An 8,062-nucleotide genomic window follows, 5' to 3' on the forward strand; every position below is an offset into this window, starting at 1 on the left:
AGTGTGGTAATGTTTGAGATATTCATACGAACGTGCATCGTATCTCTCATTGTGTCCCTCGTCGTCTTGCTCCAACTGCTATTTCTTAATGTATTCTTCGATCTGGGGCGCCTGGTCCCAACAAGTGCAACAAGAGGCATATCTCTCTTTGTTTTGGTCGTATTCGTGCCTCCAGTGGTAAAGCTTTTCCAGATCGCGGCCTCCTCATCCTCAGAAGAGATTGCAAAGATTTCGAGCGTTAATCCTTTTCATTTGCTCTGGCTACTCCCACAAGATCTCAAACATATTCGGCGCACCAATCCATTGCTTTTGCTTCAAAGATCATGCCCACTTTGTAAGCAAATGTCGCGGAGCACACAAGCTCATTGCAATTCTTACCATACAATGCATGAAATATTACTCATGCTTGCCATTAACGTGCTGGCCTTAGCGATAATATTCTGGATCGCTGCGCTCGCCGGCTATCTAAAGATATCAGTAAAATAAAATAGAATGGAGTGGAATCATGTATTTAACATTACCCTGGCTAGACATCATGTTTGCATAACGCCTTCATTTCATATATTTTTCCGATGACTACATAATTCTGACATCTAGATTTTGTTTAATCTTTCATTTAGGGCAAAATGTAGCTACTCTATATATGCACAGGGCTACATCCTCGCCTTTTCAAGGAAACAAAATCCTTGATACTGACACATTTGTAATTGTTTTATGGAATCAATTAGTTTTCATCAGGCAAATTATCATTGTTTGGAACTACTCAGTCTCAGAGTGTAAACGAAGTTTGATATTTTTGGTCAGATAGAACCACTGTAAAGAACTTTTTACAATATAATAAACGAAGTGACTGCTGTTTTAGATTTAATTTTCTATTTAAATTTTTAATTAACATTTTATATTATTATTTATGATCTATCATTAATTTGTCTGATTATTTTCAATTTGATAATAGATCACAAAATGTAGTTTGAAATATATTAAATTTTCATACAAACATAAATTTAAAACCAACATTCTTTATACACTATAACATTTTAAAGAAATAATTTATCATGCAGGTATTATTAATGTTCAAATATTATTAAGTTTTCTAGAGTACAACTAATATTCAAGTTATTTGATTATAGTAGATATCCATCTGATAGTTATGATTATTGTTCAAAATAAAATTGATTCTAAACATTTCTCTGATTTTGTTTCTATTGTATTCCTTAGTAAAGGGTTACGTTGATTCAAGACCCACTAAATAGTAGAACAAAATACCAATATATAGTATCCTTTTATTAACAAAGTCTCTTGTATATTGAGATTGTGAGAAGATCATATAATGATCCAAAGGTGTCTTTTACATCAGGTCTAGACCATGCATAAGCTATGCGGTTGGTGTGATTTGGTGATGATCACAAGAGGTCTTACATGTATTCACTAAGACTTATTTCAAGTGGTGTTGGATGTACAAGCTATCAAACGGATTTGCAATGGATTACTCTTTTGAGGATTTTCACATAATATGCATAAAATAAAGGAGAAATGATTTAGAAATTATATTCTAATCATAAGAGTAATGACAAGAATGGATAGATACTTATGCAAAAAAATCCTTAGTAACCAAGCTTTGCTTTACCAAGTCAAACTACAACTAAACATGAATTGGTGCAATCTACAAAATTTATGTAAAAGATTTGCACGATAGTACAAAGACCATCATAAAGAGTAATGTATGTGAATGATAGAAATTAACCATATACACAAATTTGGTTTAGGCTAAACTTGCACGACTATTTAGCATCATGAAAATGCCAAAAGAATGAACAAAATGGATTCATCAAAATACCATCATATTTTCTATTCCAATCTAAATAAATTTTCTAATAAATTTAATTTAAATAAGGGAATTTAGAAAACACCCATATAATAAAACAAATTAGGTGTTCATTAAACTTTAATAAACACATTATTATCTTAGTAGCTCATAGAAATAATATTAAAATCTCCCCCTTTACAAATGAGCAATGAGGCCTTTATATAGGTCCTAAAATATAATGAGTGGTCAAGATGAGAATAGTAACTGATGGCCTAGATCTAGCCAGATCAACTCTAATTAGGGTTAGAGAAAGGGAAAAGGAACTTTAATTAATACAACATAGAATCTACTATTGTAGTGGGTACAATAAAATCTTGCTATGTATGCTTTCTCCAAAAGACATTATGGTAAACATAATGCTATTCTTTCCTCCATAGTTATCACTTCAAAAACTAATGATGACTCTTTAGTATGACTAGGACAATATAGTGATATATAATGTTAAACACAGATATAAAGTACTAGTTAACCACCAAAAATTACCCCCTCAAACTTACCACTAGAATTATGTTGGGATAAAAAATGTCTCCCAAAGGCTAGAATCTTTACATGGGCAATACTACAAAATTAGATTTTAAAAAATAGTGGTCCAAGAAATTAGGATTCAAAGGTCTTTCTAATAGTATTATTTGTAAATCTTATAAAGAAACACCAAATCATATCCTTCTTTAATGTCCACACGTGCAATAATGTTGGAATTTATATTTCTCAATAAGTTATATATCCAAATAGCTCTGCCTATTAGTTTTTTCACTCTTTTAGATAACACCATATGCTTTAATATTGGAATTTTGGAAGGAATCAAATCAAAGAATTTTACAAGGCACAAGCCTATCTATGAATAGATTATTTAATCAAACTGAAATAAGTATTGTAGAAATAATTAATAATAGGCTCAAATACTGCAAGAGCAACTCTAGTACATTCTCAATTTGGGATAGTTACATGAGGATAGAAAGGTATAACCTAATTAGAACTTATCAAGTATGAAAAATAAGAATGGATTGTAATGCCTACCCCTAGTTGAATTTTCATGTTGGATTGTCAGTTTTTTTACGCCAGTTTTATGATTATGTGTTATGATTAGTAGTACTTGGTAACCGGATTTGATTAATTGATATATTTAATTGATATATGTGTTGAGTTACTTAGTTATTTCATCCATTCATGATTATTTCAATGATGATATATGTATGTTCATTTATTGACTTTCAGTTATTTCATGATGCTAGTTAGATGAATGATTTATATGTAGTTTTTATGGATACTTACCCTGTACTTGCATGTGTATGGTGTGCCTGTATGTTTTACTTTATGTATGAAATTTTTGATGTGGTTGAGGGAGGGAGTCGTAGTCACTTGCTAGTAGGGATCTACATGATGCACCACTTCCCGTCATTGCCTATTTAGTTTAGATTATATGAGTATGTACATGCATGAATTTTATGCAGATTGTAGGTTTTAAGGATCAACTTCCTTGAATTATCAAGATGAGTATGCCCTATCGCACCATCTCAATGGTAAAAGTGGGGAGATAATTCTTGAGTTCAAATCCTAACCTAAGCCAATTGTCCTAGAAAGTAGGACAAGTATTTGAGTTGTTTACCTGTCCAAATTCACCAAGTGACGTGAATTCATAATTTGACCATGGAGTTTGATTATGTTCTTTATTTTTAGTTGAGTTGTCCTAATTAGTCTTGTGGGCTTGTTGTGATTTTTGTTATAATTAAATCCAATCAAAAGATAATTTAATGATTAAATTTAATGGGAATTTTATAAAGAAAAATCAATACTCAATTATATTTAATTAATTGAGAAATTAATTAAATTTAAAAGATTTTATTAAAGTTCCAATTTTGGCGTATTTATATTTATTTAATTTAATAATATTTTATTTAGGAGATTCATTTTGATAATAAACTCTAAATAATATTATTAGTTAAATTAATATATATTTAATTAAAAGTGTCTCGTAATTTAATAAGAGAGAAAGAAATTGATTTAATAAATATATTTTACTTAAATTACAAAAAGGTTGCACATGAAAACTAAAATATAATAAAATAATAAAGGAAAAGGGGTTTCACATGATTGCACAATTAAAACCCTAAATTGGGGAAAAACTCTTTAGTAGGAAATTAGAGTTCATTTTTTGATATTGAGATTTGGAGGAGCAAATCTTAGAGAAGAAGATTTTTGCAAAAAGGGAATTTATTTGTGAGTTTTATGTGTTCATTGTTTTAGCATTAGATCCATATAGGATCTTGTGAGTTTTATGCAGTAGATTTGTTCTTAGAAATATCTGTCTTCTCCATGTTTGATTGAAATTGTTTAAGATTATATTTGGGTTGAAACCCTCATATTATAATTTATTGTTCTTTGTTTCTTAAAAATGTTTGTGAACAAAATTAAATTGGAAATCCTTGTTTGGAAGTTTTCGAATGATTCATAATTGATTGAATTTGTGATTTGGGTTGGGGTTTGGTAACAAAAAGAAGAAAAAGAAACAGATTTAGATTATTATTTTTGGTTGTCTACATTGGAAATACATTTAAAAATAAATAAATAAATAAATAAATAAATAAATAAATAAATATATATATATATATATATATATATATATATATATATATATATATATATACCACAGTAATTTTCTAATTACTGTGGTAATAGAAATTCTTATATGGTGAGATTTCATTGTTTTGGGGGAGAGGGGAGTTTTGGTATATTGTTTTTTTATAATAAATAATTACACACACACACACACACACACACACACACACACACACACACACACACATACATGTATATATATGTATATATATACATGTACATATATATGTATATGTATATATGTATATATATACATATACATGTATATATATACATATATACATATACATATATATGTACATGTATACATATACATATATATGTACATGTATACATCTACATATATACATGTACATATATATATATATACACATGTACATATATATGTATATGTATACATGTACATATATATGTATATGTATACATGTATATATATACATGTACATATATATATACATATATATGTACATGTATATATATACATGTATACATATACATATATATGTACATGTATATATATACATATATATACATGTATATGTGTGTGTGTATGTGTATTACTTGGTAGACGAAGGAAACCACATCCCCCATCCCTCCCTTGCCTTCCTTCCTCTTTTTCATGGCCGTGTTGCTCCACAGCCTGGCTGCAAACGCAACCAAAGCTGCCAATAGAAGCCAAAGCTACTGCAACAACCTTTTAAGGTAGGCCAATGGGCCTTTAAAAATGTTTTAAAATTTTAAAATTATTAAATTATAAATAATTTAATAAATGTTTTTTAATATAGTTTTTAATAAATTATTTTTAAAAAAATAGTTTATAATAATTATTAAATATTAATTATTATGAAATATTAACTGTAATAAAAGAGATACTATTAATAATATTATTATACTAGTTAATTTGATATTAGTTATTTTTAATAAATAATATATATATTATTTTATTAGTAATTTAATAATTATTAGTATCAATAATTTAATAATACTTAATAAGTTTTAATAATAGTATTAAATTATAAACATAATTAAGAGTAGATATGGCAGATAAAGAAAAAATAAAGAATTTCACAAATAACATGAAGTTTATAGGCAATAACGATCATATTAACCCTAAATCATGAAGGCCTTTCCAAGCAAGGAAACATAGTTATACAGATAAATTGACAAACATTAGAACATAGAAGAAATTAAATTCAGGGCACCTCCTCCTTAAAAAATAGTTTGATATCTTAGTAGTGCGACATGAAGAACAAATCAAAGAATTAGTAAAACACCACCAAAGGAATTGCAGGGAGCAAACATGGAACCCTAACCCACAAACGCATAAATATGTTAATCATGAAAAAAAATTGCTGTAGGCGAAGGGTGGAAGCAAGTTCACCCTTGAAGACATAAAGACCTAAAGAAAAACACCAACAAGGACAACCATGAAAGAATCTTACATAATCATGGAAAAAGAGACAAAGATAGACATAAAAAACAAGCTTTTCTCTTTGAGAAGACTAGGTATGCAAGGACTTCTCAATCTATGAGTACCCTAGCCTTCAAATTACCAATCGAGCAAATAGATAATATAAATTTTAGCAACACATCTAAGGAGAGGCAAACCCTAAATTGCTCTACTACTCCAATTTCCCCAAAACCCCCCAAAATATCATAAAATAGTGTTCCTATAATCCTCACCTTGGTATCAATTCAAAACCATGAACAAAATTTATCCCTACGAATAAATCAATAGCATCTTATTAACCAAAATTTCAACTCAGAAAATTTTAGTATGTCAAACTAGATATACAACCGCATTCAAACCAAAAAATAGAAACAAAGGTGGATAATACAATTATCATCAACAACAACAATAGTGAAGATAAATGGTTTGAATGTGAAAGAAATGGTTTGTATGCTGTATGGATAGGACAAAAATCAAAAAGATAAAAAATGGTGAAATGGCTCGAATCTATGGATTCTAAACAAGTAAGTATATCTTTCCTTTTAGATTCTTTAGTGTATATGAATTGTATAGATTAAATTTTAGGGCTTCTTTACTTAAAAATGCTCTAAAACTCATAAATGGATATAGTTTAAACTTTTTGAAATGGAAGTCCAATTCTAATGAAATCATGGTTAGATCTCTTATTCTATTGATATGGGTAACATTGAATAACATCCCAATTGAATTATGCAACATTAAAATCTTCATTTAGATTGGAGAGAAACTAGGAAGAATAAAGGGATATGAACCACATCATTCCAAATCTTCAACTGTTAAACTACTAGTTAATTTAAAACTAGAACGCTATGATCAAGAACAAATTAAAATCATTATAAATAGGTCATTATATACAATCAACTTAGCCATATACATAGGAAAAAATAGATATGTAAAATATCTAAAAGTAGGAAGAAAGGTGGCCTCAAATCGTTCAAATTTTGAGGAAATCAGGCTGGATAATACCATAGAAGAACATAATACAGAACTGGCTATAAGGGAACAATACAACAATACTAGTAAGATCACAATTCAGAACAAAATAAATAATATTATATTAGAAAATAACAAGGAGCTTGGAGAAGGTGAGATAAAAGAACCAGAAATCATACAGAGTGTACTCAGGAGCATTGAAAAGAAGTCAAAAAAATCAGAGGAAGAAGACATCAATCAGATAGCACAAAGGAGATTTAGGGAAGGAATCAATCTCCTCAATGTATTAAGTACAAAAGCAACAAGTTTAAAAGAAAAATCAAAACAACCAAAAACAAAAGTTTTGGAACTAGAGGAGAATATTAGAAGTATCAAGTTACTTAATGAAGAGATTACACTTAAAATTAATGATTCCATAGATCAGATAGAGATCCTAAAGTCAAAATAGGATTAAGAAAGATCAAACAAAGAAAAATCCATATCAAAAAGTACAACGGATTAGAAAAATGATAAAAAGGAATAAATAAAAGGGAAAACAACAGCTAAAAAAGGATCAAGTCAAGGCAGAAGACAATAGGATAGGGCAGAACAACAATACAAAGGAGTTGGAACAAGAGTAGACAATGACACAAGCTATGGGGGATACAAAAAATTCAGGACTCTTCAATATAGATGAACTTCAAAAACTAAATGAGAGCACACCAATACAGAATAAAGGGATATCCAAAACAATATCATTAGCAAAGGAGTTTAGAATTAAAATTTTGGAAGCAAACATATAAGTTAGTGGTGAAAAAAACAAGGAAGAATTAATCCCAACATCATCTTCAACACAATGGAGCAACATCACCATAAGGAAAAGAGCTAAAAGAAAAAGTTATAAATTTTGGGAAACTCCAACAAATGGGTTAGACCCTTTTGAAGTATAAGATAACACAGAAAAAAGGGAGGCAGAAGAACATATAGACAAAGTAATAGACTCAAATTCAACAAGAACAAATACATTATCAAAAACTCCAGAACAGAACAATTGTCAAAATACAACAAAAGATAATGAGAAAGGTATATGGCATAATTGGGAAGAATATGGAATCCTAATAGATATAGAACAAAGGAAATTAGATGGAATGGAAAATAAAGAGAACATTCAAATTGAG

The sequence above is a fragment of the Cupressus sempervirens genome, chromosome 7 (assembly GCF_028749045.1).
Source record: "Cupressus sempervirens isolate cs-2001-9-10 chromosome 7, ASM2874904v1, whole genome shotgun sequence".
In the NCBI taxonomy this organism is placed as follows: Eukaryota; Viridiplantae; Streptophyta; class Pinopsida; order Cupressales; family Cupressaceae; genus Cupressus; species Cupressus sempervirens.